At 48.9% G+C, this 19,865-nt stretch overlaps 1 protein-coding gene across 2 annotated transcripts in view; it reads left to right on the forward strand.

Moving 5' to 3' along the window:
* The window catches only part of NKD2 (NKD inhibitor of Wnt signaling pathway 2), a 101,119-nt gene that overhangs the window by 10,462 nt on the left and 70,792 nt on the right, over window positions 1-19,865 (forward strand). The gene's annotated exons all lie outside the window — the stretch shown is intronic.

Below are 19,865 nucleotides of genomic sequence, written 5' to 3' on the forward strand. Positions count from 1 at the left end.
CGGGATCAGGGCATTAAGAGGCCAACTTGCAGAAGTGGTCTGTCCAGCGCAGACGCCCGTCGATGCTACGAAGGAGCCTCAAGCGAAGAGAACGGCCGCTTAAACGCCACAGTGCCTTCTCCCACGCGCTGCGGTGGAATCCGATTACAATAATTAAACTTATCGGCAGCGTAAACGAGCTCCGGTTCTGGGCCATTTTGAAAAATCTTCGACAGTATTTTGTGTCCCTAAATATGTGGACTCTTTTTCTCTCTCCTCCTCCTCCTCTCTTTCTCCAGGTTTGTTTAAGCGATGCATGAGCACTGTGGCCTCCTGGTGTGGATCACGTTACTCGTGCAGTCGCATTAAAACAGCAAACAAGTGTACGTGGCAAATGCTGTTTGCTTAAACGTGTCTTGGCCAAAGCTCGTCTTAGAGAAGGCGGATGCAGCCTGGGTGCTCATAATCTCTCTCTCTCTCTTCCTCTCTTAAAACTTTTCTCAAAATATATTTTCGGGGGTTTTGTGGGGTCAGCTGTACGTACCCACTAAAGCCATTGTTGCAGTGTGATTCTGCCTTTATACGGAGTTGTGTTCGAGAAATGTACTGAAATACACTGCACCGTTTTTCATCCCTTGTACGTGGATATATTTCTGCAGTCATTCACATATACAGTGTACACACACATGTATTAATGCCTGTATTTCAATGGTTCCTGCACGACAAGATCTGCCAACTAAAAATAACGTGGCCCAAAACATAAAATGATAATATCTAGCCGTGCCTCCCAGAAGATCAAAACATTATCGCTCAGAGCTTTTAAGAAATATCCATTTGATGGCCCAGTGGCTTAGAGGTCAGAGTGCTTAGCTGACAATACGGGGAACTTGGGTTCAAATACAGGAAAACTGCCTTTCTGTTATAAAAGCCTGGCATTCTGTGTGTCTGTTTATCCATCAACTAAATTATAAAAGAGCGTTTCAGAAGGCCTGAATCGAAAAGTTATAGAAAGTGGACCACCCCCCTCCCCCAGATGTGAGGGTAAAAAGGTGATCCAGCAGGTTTACACACATTGTAGACCCCCCCCCCCCCAAGCTTTTTACTCTCCCCCCCCCACCAACAAGAAAACATTTGCATTGTAGGCATGTATATCTACACACCCTACATACAACATCTACACCTACACACCCTACAAACAACATCTACACATACACACCCTACAAACAACATCTACACCTACACACCCTACATACAACATCTACACCTACACACCCTACAAACAACATCTACACATACACACCCTACATACAACATCTACACCTACACACCCTACATACAACATCTACACCTACACACCCTACATACAACATCTACACATACACACCCTACAAACAACATCTACACCTACACACCCTACATACAACATATACACCTACACACCCTACATACAACATATACACCTACACACCCTACATACAACATCTACACCTACACACCCTACATACAACATCTACACCTACACACCCTACATACAACATCTACACCTACACACCCTACATACAACATATACACCTACACACCCTACATACAACATATACACCTACACACCCTACATACAACATCTACACCTACACACCCTACATACAACATCTACACCTACACACCCTACATACAACATCTACACCTACACACCCTACATACAACATCTACACCTACACACTCTGCATACAACATATGCAACTACACACCCTACATACAACATCTACACCTACACACTCTGCATACAACATATACACCTACACACCCTACATACAACATCTACACCTACACACCCTACATACAACATCTACACCTACACACTCTGCATACAACATATGCAACTACACACCCTACATACAACATCTACACCTACACACTCTGCATACAACATATACACCTACACACCCTACATACAACATCTACACCTACACACCCTACATACAACATAGTGTGTTGTTTGACTCAGCTTGGCCACCAACGACTGCACAAAAACCCCATTGTATACATGTCCTGTTCCGAATTTGTCTAAAATACAAATATTAGAGTTAAGATGTATCAGGTTGACTGTCATGTAATGGAAATGTATCTCTGTAGCAGGGCAGGTGGCACAGATCTGTCCCACCCAAGTGTGGATAAGAGGTCACTTCGTAGGGCTCTCAGCAGTAGTTCTGTGATATCTGCTTCCGGCAACCATTCTCGAACACGAGGCCAGGCACTGCTGTACCAAACAAACAACACAAAAATCCGAATGAAGTCTTCATCATCTCAGCACAACATCACGAAACAAAACAGTTGGCATTTTTCACATGAAGCACTTTGTAACAAGGAGGAAATCAACCCATGTGACCCTGCTCTTCATTCACAATCACACAGCATTTGTGCTAGAATGTGAGCACATGAATACCAGTAATGATTATTATTTCAAAGTAACACCCCCCCCCCCTCCCGAAATAAATGCCTCCAACACGTTCGCAGTGTGTGCAGCGACGGGTCACCATTGAGCTTCCGAGGCCAGACTGACACATTTAAGTTGCTTAGGATTCACAGCAATAGGACCGAACCCCAAGAACTAAAGGGAGGTAACCTGCTGATGAAGCTAAGAGTGGTCGCAGAAATATCCAGAGCAGGCCTGTGCCGCTGCCTTGTCTGCTGTGCCCTTCGCAAAACTATATTTAAACCCAAGTGAGAGCCACACTAGATGAAATCGAGTCTCTTAAGCAATGGAGACCCAGGCTCTGCTGGGAAAGAATACAGAAGCAAATTTCATTCACTAAACAAAAAACGTAGGAAACAAAAGCGGGAGTGTCCCCCTGCTTAAAAAAATAAGGGGGTGGTGCTCATTTGCATTGGCGGTGGGGGAAATTCCACATTCCTATGGCGGGGGACCAGGATGATTATATATTTATTTTAAATAGTGGTTGGCGAGCGCAAGGGCCACAGGCGCAAAATGCCACGTGGCCACCAACAAAGGTCACTCGTAATGTTGTAATAAATAAGAAGTAACACGCTTCTAAATTAATTGAGCAAGGTTAATGTAGAGCTTGGGGGGGGGGGGGAATGAGACGATGGTAGGAGGGAATTTAAAACTAAACTCTAAAACAATTTTTTACACTTTTTTACCAAGTAAGGCCCCACGGAGCTACATAGCTCTTTTTCAGAAGCAACCTCACAAATGATAGCTCCACGAAGTCCTAGGGGTGGAGCAGAGCGAGGGAGGAAGCAGGAAGAGGTGAAGTGTTGTGACCTGCAGCGTGGCGGGTGAACGCAGTGTAGATGAGGTTCATCAGTCAGTCTGGTAGATCGAGCCCTCGACGTTGGTGCATGATTGGCATCATCTTCAGAGCAGTGCAACTCCGATACGTGGCAGGATAAACAAAAAGAAAGAGTTGATCTTTGTGGTAACATTGTCCTCAGAGGAATTTGTGGTTGGATTATAGCTCTTGCCTCGTTGATGTCTGGGTCACCCGCTCATTGTTCTTCTAAGCCGTCTCTCAATTCCAAACTTAATCCTTATTTTTCAATTTGCCTACGTGGCAAGGAGTCACGCTGCGATGCCCTCTCCCTGGTGTACGATGGTGCCACGACCATGCATGCGTGCGCATGTCAAAATAAATACCAGTGTGTGCATGCAATTGTGTGTGTGTATGGAATTATATTTGAAACGTGGTTTTGTGGTAATTTAATTGAAAGTGAAGGGGTCACCAGCCCCCTCACACCCCTTCAGAGGCCCGCTGTGCCAGCGAGCCTTTGACACTTTACGTGGCCTCAAAGTGCACATAGCCTGGCACAAGCGCCGTGGTGACGACACTGTCACTTTAGTGGCGAATGGCAGGGGTTGTTTGTTGTTGTTGTTGTATGGAATGGCATTGTCACCTTTTGAGAGCCCTTCAAAGTATGAGGCTGTATAGCAAAGCAGGTTGGGGTGGTGCTGTGGTCTGTGCCCTCAGATCACGGGCCTGACGTTTAAGAGTTCAATTGCCCAGTCAGGCGTCGACTCCACTCATCAGCCCTCTTGTGTTGATAAAATTCGTACAAGTTAGTCAAAAGTCAACAGTGGTTGTCCACCGGAAAAAACTGGCCCCACCAAAAGTTCCGGCCACATCACCTACCACCACCTTCTCCCAAACACACATGGCTATACGGTGGAACTTGTCCTTGATTTGTTTGCATATATCGGTGTGTATCCACTCATCATCATCATCAGAAACACCCAGGCGACGGAGGCTTCTCGGCGACAACCAGAGTGCCCACCCCAGTAAACATGCCAACGTTGGGCCAACGTTCCGTCATTTACTGGGACGTTCCACACCCCGCGTTGTAGAAGGCCCCCCGCTGCAAGGTTAGGCCGGTGTCATGACAGATCTGTATCCAGGGATACGTCCACCGTGTGCACGATATTCCCCACGTACCGCGTGGACCACGGCGCGGTTGGTTTATCAGTCGGCGACATCTTCTGGAGCTGTCTACAGACTCGCCTCCCTTGGCTGCATCACAACAATACCTCGCCCCCCCCCCACCACCGGGCCCCTCCCCCTTCAACCCCCCCCAAGCCCCCCCCCGGGCCCCCGCCCAGTTAGGAGCACGAAGGGCCAAGTGAAAGTCACGCTTCATGAGCACAAGGAGAGGCTACGGCTGTGAATGCCCTGCCCTTAACAAGGACTCCGAACACACAGATGCAAATGCTCCTGCTATGTGTTTCTCCCCCCCCCCGCGCCACCCCCCATTGCATCGTGGGGGAAGGGAGGGGGGTTCGGGGGGGGGATTGCAATGAAATCAGAAAATGTACCGTGTGGAGAATAGGATGTGTTCATGCATTGGGTCAAAGTGCGTGCATGTGATGCAGCGGCTTCGAGGCGGTTGGTGGAGTATGTGGAGATGGAGACACGAAGCGAGAGAAACGCCTCACTTAATGCAGGAGCAGTACAGCAAGTAGGTGTGTGCAAGTCGAACTGGGGCTTTTAATCCCTCGTGTTCATGGGTTTCCCTCCAGACACTCTCTGTCTCCTGCCACGCAAAGATCATGTAAATAAGAAAGGAATTGGCCAAATAATCCAAGCAGGGTCCTCCTGATACAGTGATGACCTCTTCCCTAGGGTGATGGCGGTGGCATTTGAATGTTGACCCATGTACTTGTGTGGGCAGTTTTCACATTGGCACTGTGATCGCGCGCTATCGCACATTACGACACGGCAACTTTATCGGGAACGTTGTAAATCTATGGTAAGATCTCGCTTAAGTTATTAGATGTGAGGAGGCATCAACGACGTAAGAGTGAGGATCGCAAAAGCAAAAGGAGTAAATGGCAGGATGCAATAAGATCTGGAGAAGCGAGCAAATCAGCTCCAAGACCAAATTGAACATCTTAAGAACATGCGTGTTCAGTCTAGGTTTGTTATGCCTTAGAGACTTGGACATTGAAAAAGACTGACAGACATAAGATATTGGCGTTTTAAATGTATTCCCATAGAAGGATACTGCGTCTAAACTGGACCCAAAGAATTACTAAGGTAGTAGTGAGACAAAAGTTGCACGTAGAAGAAGACTTGATGATGCAGGCAGTGATGAGAAGGAAACTGGCATTATTTCCACGTGATATGTAGGATGGACAACAACAACAGGAGATTTCAAAGTTTGTTGTTGTTTGAACAAAAAAGGAAGGAACTGGAAAGAGAGGAAGACTTGACAGAGAATGGCTAAATTAACGACGACATCAGAGATTGGTGCCAGAGAGATGTGGCACAAACTGTAGCACATTGGCACAAGACAGAGGCAAGTGGAAACAAATGACGAAATGTGCAGTGGACACCTAACGGGCGATCTGATGATAATGATGATGAGGCATAAAACCCTCTACCCATGCAAATTGGTGGTAAGCGTGCCGCCAAGAAACATTTAATTTATGTATGTGTGAAGAGCAATCAGTAAACGAAGCTGTAATGGGGTTTTTTTTCTCTCATTCACACAACCAATGACAATTGTCCCCATTTATCATCATGCAGCATGCCACAGGGGGCAAGTCCTGCTGGGCATCAACTCATAGTCGGGCATGGCACACGATGGGGGGGGGTGAGATGGACACAGCACTGCGCTCTTGCCACCTTTGTCTTCCCTGGGCGGATGGCACTAATTCTGTTTTCGACAGAGTCAAGTTTCAAGTTGATTTCGTCTTGACCAGGGTGAGAACTCAAGAGACCCAGGATGAGTCTCATTTGCAACAGTGACCTGGGACTGAGTCTGGCAGTAGCGGGAGGGGGGGGGTGATGATTGCTGCTGTGTATAATCCGAAATTGAGTAATTTGCAATGTCATTTTTGGAATATGCCAAAGTTGTACCCTGGCGCCGGCACACAGAGGCCTGCTCTTGTGAATGACGTCACGGGGATCTTTAACGTCCGCCGTGAAGTGATCGACGCGTAGCGTTATTGAAGTTATCACACACCGCGCAGTATTAACTAGGGCGGCTGTTGGTTTCGCACCGTCAGCCTCTGCAGCAAGCGGCGAACGAGCCCTCGAAGATAAGATCCAGGCCACGGGTGGTTGCCGTTTGCCTCTGACGCTCTGCATAGCCAGGAATCAAACCCAGGTTGCCAGCATTGGAGCTGCGACCCACTCCGTGCCTTCACTCGCTTGCGCACGCACACACACGTGCACACCACGCGTACACACGTGCAGAGCATCTCAAACGGGTTTGGAGCGTAAGAGTAACCGCAGACATATGTTCTGTTCTCTTGGGTCTCATCAGCGAGACGCAGCTGTGCCAGGGCTAAAAGTATTTTTTCTAGACATCACTGCTTGACATTATGCTAGGTGCAAGCACACACAGACGAAGCTCCCCCGTGTAGCCTTTTATAGACTGTTGGGGCATTGGGGCAAGTGCTGCTAGAGACCAGCACCTATGGAGCCCGGCACAGCAACGGGGGGGGGTGGGGCAACACAACGCTCGGCCGCCTTTGTCTCCCCATTGACGATTGCCTCACACGGCACAAGGTATTATTTATTTCAAGGATGAGTCAACCTAGGGGAGGCCCAGCACCGGTGCAGGTATTTGTCTCTGATGTTTGCTGGAAGCAGGAACCGAACTGCGGTCGCCGGGTTCATCGTCACTCCACCACCGCTCCCCACACAAAGACAAAGATCCCCCGTGTAGCCTTAAAAGACTGTTGGGACAAGTGCTGCTCGTGAACAGCACCTGTGCAGAAGGCCACTGCGGAAAATGAACCAAGTCGATTTTGTTTTTTATTATAATACTCGGAGCACCTTGCTGGCACAAATATGCTAATCAAGGCGCAATCACATTTATACTGAAAAGCAAGTATGTATTTTGAACTTCTTTCACACCGTACATAGCCAACTGCGCTAATCGGAGGTGCGGGAGATGGACAACAAACTGAACACAAAATGATGTTCGAAAGAAATTCGTTTTCAATCTAGATGATTTAAAAGTGCATAGTTCCTGTGGCTTCCTCATATCGGAAGGAAGAGCAGTGACCGTCTTTGATTGATTGCTACCCAAAAGCCGCCGCTGCTGCTGCTGCAAGGATGACCGGACGGAGTTTGCGTGATAGTTCATGCTGTTTGGCGAGATTAGCAAGGTATTCAGGTTCATTTGTGGCAAGCACTTTGTGTGTAAATGTTAAACGATGAGGAATACAAATATATACACTATCTATGTTTAACATATTCAAGCAAGCGGTGGATGGGAGATTGGTGGAATTGGCACCACGCACGAATACGTGACCTTTGTCTCCCACAATACCGATGTGCATGGTGACATCGTTTTTAAGGCCGAGTCAACCCAGCGGTGGCACAATCCAAGTTCCAGAATCTTGTTATTTACCAGCTCGGAATTGAACCGAGACGTTCTGCTTCGGGTGGCACGGAAGCCAACATTGGCAATGCCACAGGGCTGCTTCAAAGCCCCCCCCCCCACACCTCCCCAATTTCGAGGGCAGTATCGAGCGGTAGTTGCTCGCCAGTTTCACCTTTTCCAAGATCAACCGACACAGGAACGTGGGAGGACGTGGGCAGCATCACCTCCCAACCCGCCTTTGTCTCTCCCGCCCTCACCCCCCCCCCCCCCATAGTGCCGATGCTTAACACGTTGCCGTCTGCACAAACGCCCCGAGCGGGCAGAGTTGCTGTGCGGGGTGGTGGTGGGGGGGAGTGCATCGACGAGATAAGGGGGATGAATGTTCATCATTGTGCTGCTGCTCGGCTTCTTTAATGTTTGTGGTGATGAGGAGAGGCGCGCGCTTCGGTGAGTTGCGGGTGCGCGTGTGTCTCTGTGTGTGTGTCTGTGTGTGTGTATCACTGTGTGGGCGTGTAGGGAGCGGTGGTGTAGCGTTTAGCGCTGCACTGCGAACTGGCCAATCCGAGTTCGATTCCCGCTCACGGCCACCACCAATGACGATTATCTGAATCGGTTATGGGCCTCCCCTAGGTAGACTCAGCCTCAAATGAGTACCTGGTGCGGTGCGTAAACATTTCGCTACTAGGGAGACAAAGGCGGCCGAGCGTGGTGCTGGCCACCCACCCCCTCATGTTCCGTTTCGGCCTTCATAGGTACTCGCTTACAGCACTTGCCCCTACAGTCTGTTCAGGCTACACGGGAGACCTTTGTATGTGGCTCGGGCTGATCGGAAAGGGGAAGGGGTCTGTGCATGGGGTAGCCACTACACATGGCTCCAGGGCATATCCTTTCAGCCTCGTGATCAAAGCACCTCTGGGCTTGGTGTATTGAAACACAAAGACAAAGTTCCCCCGTAGAGCCTTAACAGACTGTAGGGGCAAGTGCTGTTAGCGAGCACCTATGAAGGCCGGAACGGTACGCGAGGGGGTGGGTGGCCAGCACCACGCCCGACCGCCTTTGTCTCCCCAGTGGCGATGTTTACATACCGCACCAGGTAGTAATTTGAGGCTGAGTCGACCTAGGGGAGGCCCGGGACCAGTTCAGATAATCGTGACTGGTGTTGGCCGTGAGCGAGAATCGAACCCGGTTCGCCGGGTTTATAGCGCAGCGCGCTAACCGCTACACTACCGCTCCCCACGATTGAAAAACACACACAAACACACACATAACAGACCACAAACAAAGATCTAAATGTAAAGACAAAGATTTCCCTCTTTTATGCTGTGCAGACAATTGGGGAAAGTGCTGCTAATATGCACCTATAAAACTAAAAACTAGACTAAAACTAACAAGGTCTGCTGTGACACACACACACAAGGGGGTGGTCGGGCCCGAACCGTGACTGGCCCCCATTGTCTCCCAAATCGCATAAAAAGTGGCCACAACTTTGCACCAAGTTCAAGTCTCAATCCTCCTTTTTCAGCCAGTGGTGGAAATGGCACATTCCCAAGACCGGGTCCAGTATTCCCACAAACTTTTGCCAATTTGAACAGCCTTTTGTTTCGACCCCCATCCAGAACTTGAGTGGAAACCTTCCAATGCTGTCTGTGCCTTAACCGCAGTGCCACCCAGCCTAACATATACTTAAGTATTGAAAAAATGCCAAGATATTAACAAACAAAAACCACACACACACACAATCTGTACCAATCCCGCGTCCTCATTCATTGCGCCAGGGTTATGTAATTGGTCTGATTTTATGGGTGCCTTAGTTGTGACCTTTTCTGAAGGTATTTCCTGTGAATCCCCAAGAATAATGTCTAGCAGTAATAATGATGCATACCTTCTCACGGATACAACACACAACTGGCAATGTTTACTGCTGAGCCGTGGGAGACGTGACCGCTGTTGAGAGAGCATTCCTTCATACAATCTTAAGAATAAAAAAAGTCAAGTTAAATCATTTCCCTGCTCAAGCAAGGACTGGGCTGCGTTCATTACGATCAGTGGCCCCAAAACCACCCTTTGACAATTCCACATTCCCACGACAAGGGTCATTCCCTCAAAACTATGTCGACTCATCTGCAAAGAGTGTGCACCGATATCCGCTCTGTCCGATCTCGCCGAGCGGTACATGTACGTACGTTGAACTTCTTTCACGCCGTACGTAGCCAACCGTGCTAACCGGGCCCCGGTCGAGACGGCGTCTACGATCCACAGCCCATGGTGATCCTCCTGCTGGTAACCCCGCACCTCCGATGAGCGCGGTTCGCGAAAGAGGTTCAACGTACGTACGTACAACCCACGCGCAGCGTAGACCTGGGCCGGCGTATATACGGCCACTTACTGGCAGCAGATGTTTGGGATCTATCCTCGGGCCTGGGCCAGTTGCGCGACAGGCTTAAAACAGCGTTCTTGTTCCGAAGAGCTTCGTCTGTTGTGTGCTATCAGCGTGGCGATTTCGTGATGGACTGGACTCACAAGAGTGCGCGACAACTAATGTTCAGGCTTACGCGAAGACAACTTCTGTTGGTGACTTTTCAAAAGGCGCTACTCGTTTTAATGACTGTGCACAGATAATGGGGCTTACTCGGGCCTGCGACTGGGATTGGAAGCTGTGGGTTGTGGGCTGCGTGCTTGAGCCACATCGCCACTCGCCTGGGTATAAAAGGGGTGGCTAAGTTGATATCTGCACAATGACATTCCCACGTTACACTGTAACGTTTGGGCGTGCGGAGATGATGTGCGCTCTATTAGAAGTCCAGATCAAGCAACAACTGGAGGATAATGCTGCAATGTGTATAGATATTGTGCTGTGCTCTGTACGCCATTACACAATAGAGTAACACAGTGTTACACAAGACAGTCATAGAGTTTATATATACACGTGCGTATTTAGAGAGAAATAATCTATTGCATCGTTCAATGTTGGCACCCAGTATACATTTCCCCACATTCACAAATTAATAGTCAGAGACAATAAATTCTCATCGGTGTCCGGATCTGGTGTGGGACTCCGCTCTAGCTTGATCCATTACAAAACGACTGCTGAACCAAATTTACATGTCCATATTTTGGGAACAAATACAACTCCGTTTTTTGGGATAGTTGGGTCGGGGTTAAAGGTTGTTCACGTCAGAGTCCTGATTCTGCGTGGCTACCCATTGCCCTATGAAATCGAGTTTTTTTGCGTAGCAAGCTGATAGTCTCAGCTCAGTCACCAAATGTCTGCAATAAAAGCCCCCGCAATACACATTTTGGATTTGCCGATTAATTTGGCCTGGTGCTGCTCTGAGGGTTAAATGCGTTGTAAACGTATGTCAGAAGGCTGACGTGATAAACCGTGCATTCTTGGGTAAGAGGGCCTATTTAAATGACTATTTAAATCACTATAGAAATAGAATACTGCACCACAGTAGTTCTGTAACGTCATCTTCAAGGAGTGTGGCACTGTAGCATGGGGGTAATGGTTTCACCTTTTGACTCTTTGTATCACCGCTGGGATAACATCAAAAGATTCATGAATGGCCCCTTGTCAATGTACTGCTCCATCTTGGCTCCTCTGTGTTGTGTCGGCCATGGGGGTGGTTTGACCATACTTCACCACGCTGGTCTGTGCGGGCTGGTGAAGCGGATACCACCCGCCAACGATAATAGCCGCCTCGGTGAATCAAACTCAAGTTCGCCGGGTTGTATCGCGCGGCGCGATTGGCGCGGTGCTTGGCTACGTATGGTGCGAAAGAAGTTCAATAGAGACGCACAAAAGATCAAATATCTCGCGTATGGCCTTAACAGACTGTCGGGGCAAGTGCTGTTAGTGAGCACCTATGAAGGCCGTAACGTCGCACGCGAATGCGCGCTCAGGAACGTTGCACGGCATTTATCTTCCCAGTGACGATGCCGCGCGCGTGTGCGTGCGCGCGTGTGCGTGTGCGCGCGTGCGTGTGCGTGTGTATGTGTGTGCACGCGCGCGTGTGCACGCGTGCGTGTGTGTGCGTGCGCGTGTGTGCGTGCGTGTGTGTGCGCGTGTGCGTGTGCGCGTGTGTGTGTGTGCGTGTGTGTGCGTGCGCGCGTGCGCGCGTGCGTGTGTGTGTGTGCACCTCCATTGTTTCAGACTCCTTGATGTGTGGATATTTTGTTTGCTCTCTCTCGCGGCAGCTGCTCTGACGTCGCGGCTTTTGTGCTGTGAGGTTTGAGAGACCCTCCTGCCGTGAGGTCCGTGTTGAGTTTCACTCCCAGCCCGCCGCCCCCCGAAGCTGTATTGGGAATGGGAAAAATGAATTCTGTGGAGGCTTTCTGGGGGGTAGATGTGTGTGGGGTCTTGCCGCACAAGTCACAGAAATTGGGGTTAAGCTTGGATCGGGTTTTATTCCATTTTAAATTTCCACATTACGGTGAACATTCTCGTGCCTTGCAGACGCGGTATCTGCTGCAGTGCTTATTCTTTACACGCGGCGGGGCTGATTTTTCAATTTATTTCCAAATAGCAAGAAGAAGAATGCCGACAGATGTCAACAAACACAAATGATTGCTTAACAGAGTGGCATACGTGTGGATAATTGTAACAAACACATACTCTAAACGCATGTTGAGTTTAGATATGGAGGGAAAAACTGGAGGACCCAGAGACAAATCCACGCCACCGCGGGGAGAGAGGCACGCAAATTCCAAATATACAGCAGGCATCAGGGTCGGGACGGAGCCCACGACCTCCTGCATACCGGGCGAGGGAGTTAACATCTCGTCACCGCGGCACGGCCAACTCCCTCGCATTCACGCTCCGCTGATGAATGAAGATGATAGCCACGCATGGATGTCGTTAACCCTAAGTGTGGTCACCAGGATGTAGGGTCAAGGCAATGCAGTGTGTTCATCGGCACAGTGGCACAGAACTTCGCTGTGACTTTGCACGGTGTTTTGTACCGGCTGTGACATCGAGTGGCTGTCGTATGCATTACAAAAAAATTCCATGTTTTAGTTTGTTTTTGGGGGATGATTCGCACATTCACCTTTAGTTTTGTTCACATTACCCTCGTGATAGCCAACCAAGTGTAGCGCCGACTAATGAAAGGCACATATCTCTGTTATCGATTGGAATGCAATGCATTCCATTGCGGATAAGAGGAGTTTCATTATAGCTGCTTTCCCCTTCATCTCCTGCTCCGTGGGAGCAGACTGTGCTCGGAGTCTGTTTTTGGAAACGGGATTTGGTGCCTGGCCAGAAACCGGGGGTCCAAAGAAACGAATGAAAAAAAAGAATAACAACAGAGCAATAGTAGTGATAATAATAATAACAATTCTCGTTGGGGGTCTCTGGGGACGGACAACATATGAAAACGAAACAAAGCAACGACGAAAAATGTCCCACACTAATTATTCTTGAGTGACTCATTCTTTTGGCAGAAACCCGCGAGGGCCTTTTCTCGCGCCGTTGCGTGCCCGCGGCTGTGTCCTGGCCGTGGACAAATTGGCAGGAAGTTCCGCGGGGTGCATTGTTTAGCCGCGGCTGCGCTGGGAGAAAAGACAGTTCGTACCCGCTCCCCTGGCACACAATTCAATCTCTTCGCTAATTCCAGGGGAGGTGGCCGGGTGTAGTGATGGTGGAGGGGGGGTTGGAAGCAATGTTGTGAACCCCGTCACAGCGACTTGAGTCAACAGCATCGAGATGCCGGCTTGCGGGCTCCCACTGAGCTGTGGTAAAAGCGGCGGGAGGTGAGTTGCGAGGGGGGGCCGGTGCTTCTGGAACGCCGACACGTTGTGCAGTCCCAGACGATGACACCAAAACGAAACATGCACCGCACTGTACTGTATTTGTTTATTTTTGTTTTACAAAATTTTGGCCCACAGCTTAAATGAAAAAAAAGTCTAAAGTGCTCTCGCTGTTCTAACTTATGAAGGCGGTCGCACTCATCCCTCCGTTAGGAGCTCTGAGCCAGCGATGAGCATTCCACGTTCTCATGGAAGGGGCTAATTTATCTAGGCATTGGTTAAGAAACTGTTTCCCCCCTTTATTATTGTGTACTAACCTGTTCTGGCACGTGCATTTTCGAAAACGTGACCATTGACGAATAATCCGGAACAATAAAACTGAAAAGCACTCCAAGTAGCGTGGGGAGACGCGTGCTTGGAATTGCACTCACAGATGGAAAGAGCAACACGTGGATTAGGGGAGACACGGAGGTAAATGACACGGTCCGAACCGTGAAGTAAACAAGTGGGATGGTGCAGGACGCGTAGCTGAGAGGGGGCGATGGTGGATGGTGGCAGCCGAGGGACAGAACAGGACGTCAGCCGAGGAGGCGGCGTGACGAGATCGGCTGGCATGGAGGTGACGGACGGGCCGTGTGTGTGTTTGTGCGTTGAACTTCTGTCACGCCGTTCGTAGCCAACGCTGCTAGTTGGTGGATCGTTGCTTCGCCCGATCATGAGCGGCTTGGGTGATGCCTTCTTCCAGCAGTGGATTGGTCATGGCTGATGATGATGGTGATGATGATGAGCAAACTAAGCAAAAGCTTAGGGTCCTAAGTAGCTCAAGGTGCCCTGGATTAATGGCAAGTCAATGTTATTTTTGCTCAAACACGCGGCGCCTTACTGGCACAAATCTTCCACGCCAAAGCGCCATCTCGTGAAAAATAAATATACAGAGACACAGCAAATATCAGCTCAAATTCAGATCCTACTAAAACATAAAAGCCAATTAACATCAAAGGCAATTACGCTTTCTCATCCCCGTGTCGTCTGGGTCCCTGTTTTCGTCTCATTACGCATCTTGTTTTTAATTCACGTCGTGGCACCCGTTTAATCAGCCATGGAAGGCATGATTAACGAAGTCGATCCCTAATTGGGATTTGACACCGCCGCCTATTGATCTTGAGTTGAGCGTTCTCCACGCAGCACCGCCCATCCGAATTTGTTCGGATGTCAATTTCGCGCCCGCTCGTGCGCGCGTCATTTTAAAACTTCGCTGCCTGCGACCCGCATGCTGGGCCGAGGATCAGCAGCGGGAACCTCGATGCCTCCGCGAACCCCCTCCCCCCATCGCTGGCTTTGGTGCTCGGCAGGAATGTGCAGGTTGTTGCTGATTCGAGCCATCATGTGGGATCGTTTCATTTTGCCTTCCCCTTTTCTTGGCAATGAGTCCAAGAAGGCAACGAAATCACTGCAACTCGGAGGCTGCAGGCGGGAGGGGAGGAAAGCCCTCTTAAAGCCTCTTGAAGCTGAGGCTCGAACATTCAATGAACTCACTAGCCCGGACCCGAACGAACCTGTGTGCATGTGTGCATGTATGTGTGTATGTGTGTGTGCATGTATGTATGTGTGTATGTGTGTATGTATGTGTGTGTATGTGTGTATGTATCATCGCTCGGGGGGGTCAATAAAGCAAGTACCGCTTTCTATGGAGGTCAACATTCGTTTCACTTAGAGGACTTCGCTTTTCTAAATGGTTTTACGTGGATTTTTACGCTAACAAGACACGAGTGGGCGGACGCTGACTTTTACGATTAAAACAAAGAACAGGTTTTGTTGATTTCCACACGGGCGTTTGTGTCTTCTGCAGTCCACGATCCACGTCGTGATGGGTGACTCCCTGGCAAGATTGTACATTTGTGCTTTAAGGCCCCTTGATGTTGTTTCATAACAAAGGTATTTACGATAAAAACCCTTGCTTTTTTGTTTTTTATGGGAAGCAAACCCCCTAAGATGAAGTGTTACAATTGATAAGCGGCCGGTGTTGCTTTCACGGGAGATAAGCACCCTGCACCTATGTAAATGCTGTTTACTGGGCACGATAAAACACCTGCGGTAGCCGGAATAAGCAGAACAGCTACTTCTACTCAGGGGCTTCGTGAGGTTGCATCGACTCAGTCAATCACTTTTACCTGTAACCAGCCTACCGAGACTTTACCGAAAGAACCAAGAAAAGAAAAAGTTCCAATCGGTCCGATCGTGATTATCATCATCATCATCGCTCGGAGCGGAGGCTCACATCGGTAATTCGGTGACTTAGATGGATGGGGTCTGTGGATCGTGTTGAGATCGGTTGTTTTAAAACAAATACACCTACCCTAAGGGCCGCAAAGTGCTTCTTGTCGGAGGCAGGACAGCAAGTAGGTTGGTAAGCTTCGAGTGCCCCTTGCGTCATGTGTGCGGGATTTCTCCGTTTAACTCCCAATGTGGTCCCACGTGCGGCGGTAGTCAGTGAGGGGGGGGGAGGTCATCAAACTGTTGCAGGCCCCTCCCGTTAAAAAAGGGATTGCCAGTCAGTGGGACTTGCTGAGCACTTGATCAGTAAAAGAGTTGCGGGAGTCACCATCCCCGTGGGGTTGGTAGAATGCACACAACCGAATGGTATCCACTGCTTGTTGCGACGTCAACCGTGCGTGTGTGTGTACGTGCGTGGAACTTATTTCGCACCGTACCGTGCTAACCAGTTCGTAAACTATGTCCGAGAAAAGTGACTTTGCCCGTCACTGTGAGTGGATTTGTAAAATGAACATAAAATAATTATTTTATTATGTTTTATTTTTATTATTTTATTACTTCCCTTCTACGTGACTTTACCGAAAGAACCAAGAAGATGAATCCCTGCAGTCACGAAAGCTTTAAATCTAAATTTAAAGCGAAGCTGTGTGATTTTAATTCAAACAACAACACACTTGGGGGATTTAGTTTACACGATTCCAAGGTACATTCCGTTCCTTTGGTCACGTTTCGACTACAGTACTGTGTTGTTCGAACACAAAAAAATGCACAGTCCCGAAGCTGACTCCTTCAAAGCTCTTTTTCACAGATGTCTAGGAGGGGTGGGTCAGAATGTGACAACAGCAAACAATACACAAACACAACACGAGTGCAAAGTATAGGAAATGTAATCAACTTACGAGAAAAAAGGACAAATAAAAATGTACTATTTTATATGATCGCGTAAAGCCCACCGAGATATTTAGCTTCTTTTTTCAGAAGTGACCTGGCCACAAATGATAGCTCAACGAAGTGGCTTGTCACGGGCCCTGGTGAGCCTGCTGCCTGCCTGCCTGCCGTGGGAATCCCGAGCGCAGCCCAACTCCCCCGTCCCACAAGCCGGTGACGCCTCACTTGGGAGGGAGCGCCGATAAGGAACACGGCGGCGGCGGCGGCGAGAAGAGCGGAGGAGGGCGGCGCGAAGGAGTGGCAGGAAAGGACTTCGGTGGGGAGGGGGATGGAGTGTTTGCGTGAGTGAGTGAGAGAGAGGATCTTGAAGCACAACGTTCGATTGTATCGCGATGATTCGCGGTCATCTTCTGGTTTCCTCGAATAGATTTTGTGCGCGCGCGGGCACGTGTGTGTGCGTGTCCCGTTTGTGTCGTCCTTTATTTTGGGGGGGGGGGGGGGCTTAATTCCTCTCTGGTCTATCTATCTCATTTTGTTCACGTACTCATAATTGTGATGTGTGTAGCGCTACTGGGAAACGTTCAACTTCACCAATCTGCACTGGCCAGGGTGGTGAAGTATGGTCAAACATCCCCCGTGACTGGCACGGCGTGGGGAGGCCCTCATTGACAAAGGGCTGTGAATCTGTATTGTTGTTGTTGATGTGATTTTTAAGGGAATGGTAAGACATCAATATATTGTTGCAGCGATGATCGCTTAGTAATGTCAAAACTTGTGCATATTTGTCACCTGTGATAGAGGGCTACATTCCAGAATATGATGACCCCTAAGGAGATAGTAAAAGAGTCCATGGTTACCATATGATGAAGCAGCACCGTTGAATGGCAGTGATGATCTCCAATATTTGTTGTCTCCTGGAACAATACAGCTCGCTGTATTGCACTACACCGGTGGCACTCGTTGGCATCACACCTTCGTGTAGCTGGCATACTGCTTCAGTGTTCCAAGACTGAACAATGCAGTGTCTGTTCTGCAGACTCGCAATGCACTTGGCTACACTAAGCGCGTGTGCACACATGTTGGTCTTTGTATCGGTTGAGCTCAATGCAAAGTTGATTTTGTATTGTATACCCTTGTGCACTGTTGCATGTCACATGTTTCTTTAGAGTGCATCCCTCCCATCCCCACGGTCTTGCACGTCAGCCTCCCCGCCGCAGTAGATAAGCGGCATACCTGTCACGGGCCCAATCAGATAAGAGATAGTCGCCCCGGTGTACCTATCAGGAGCTCTCAATCAGAACAAGTCTTCTGTGCCATACATGATTGGAATTCTAAACACCATTTATAAATTGAGATGTCATCTTTTCTGCGATTAAATATTTTTACTTCTTCGCCTCTCCACGGAGTCCCAGGTGCAGGAATGACGCACGTCTTATGCTTCATTTTGTAGAATTTAATAAAGGGGCCTTAAGTCGGTATTTGCGAAGACATTGTTTTCAAAATTGTGGCAGTGTCTGCGTTAAAGCGTACAGACCGTCAGAGTAAGTGCTGTCAGCGATCACCTGTTAAGACCAGCATGGCAGTTGTGTGGACAGTGCTGTGCATCCCAGTGTGCCTTTCTCTCCCCATGGCTCATGGCTACACACCAAATCGAATACTCATTGACGGCCGAGTCGACCTAAGGGAGGCCCAGACTAAATTGACATGAAGTGTGCAAGTCCAGGACGCAAACCAGGCTCGTTGAGGTCGTAAGCACAGTGCAGCAAGCACAACGCCATCCCCTCCGTTGTGCACACAGACAGACACACACACACGCACACACACGCGCACGCACGCACGCAGAGGGTAAAAACCAATAAGTGACATCCTTAAGATCCTCACTTAAAAAATGAGACACTCTAAATGTACTGCCACTGACACCAATCAGATAACAGTCCTTCGGTTGTTTGTCTTGTTCAAGCCCAGGAGTCTTGTTTTCATTGGCTTACCACAACCATCCTCTCTCACGTTCACATCTCCTGAGCTGCTGCCACACAAGAAAAAACACACTCTCCTTGACAGCGGTGGCTGGGTGGCTTAGGGAGCCAATGGTAAAACACACATTTCGGAGAACCAAGCCGAACGTCACCGTGGGTTTCCGTATTCAATTGTGCACGGCCGCTCAACACAACTAAACCAGGTTCTCAAATGGAGGAGTTGGATGGACTCAGCCTGGGCACTATTTATTAGGAGGAAACAGTCCTCGCGGTCGTGTTATAAATGTGTGTGTTGGATATTGGACAAGCGGTGAACCACTCTTTAGAAATTGACCTCCTTTTGTCTATCCACAGAAAGTTAATTAGGATTCAGTCTGCCAGAATACAAGCCTTCCCAACTGAAGTAATCCAGCAGCATTTGTGTCAACAAGCAAACTCTGGAGTGGGTTTTGACCTTTTAGGGCTCATCGTTGGAGTCAAGACTTGTTATTAAACAAGCGTGAAGGAGCGCTCTGGATTTGTTGGGTACGAGAAGCCGAAAAGATAATGAACTCCCAAAGAGGGTTGCGAAACGTCAACTGGTGAACCCGGGTGACCGTCTTGTTTGTGACGCTTGCACAGAGTGGCGCGTGCGAGCGTGCGCACGGCACGTCGGCCTCGGTGAGCACGTGGTCACAATTGCCCCCTCCCCTCGTGACTCAGAAGGTAGAGGCGCAGCCCTGCAGTGAACCGCTTGTCACCGGTTAATGGCAACGCAAGATATATTTTCGCCACCCTGCTGCAGAATTACAAAACTCACAGAGCGCGAAAGCCGACTTCCGTGGTTTATAAATAAAACTAATTAATTACTATCCATTTTATATAAAAAAAAAATACGTGGCAATACAGGACATTTCTTTAACATGAATTTTAACTCCAGTAGTTCTGTAACGTCGTCTCCGGGGCTAGCTTCGCTGGTGATTTGCTGTGCTGCTCCATTGACAGGAGCTTCAGACGGACATTTATTTACATCACGGCACGGCCTCGATATCATGTAATTATTGTTATCATTATCGCAATGGGGACATCGCTTTGGGACAAACTGAAGCCACTCCTCTGAATTAACCTTTGCCTCATCATCAAAGCGGCCTAAAGCAATGTCGATGACGTTTT

The sequence above is a fragment of the Lampetra planeri genome, chromosome 17 (genome assembly GCF_965212315.1).
Source record: "Lampetra planeri chromosome 17, kcLamPlan1.2.h2, whole genome shotgun sequence".
Taxonomy (NCBI): Eukaryota; Metazoa; Chordata; class Hyperoartia; order Petromyzontiformes; family Petromyzontidae; genus Lampetra; species Lampetra planeri.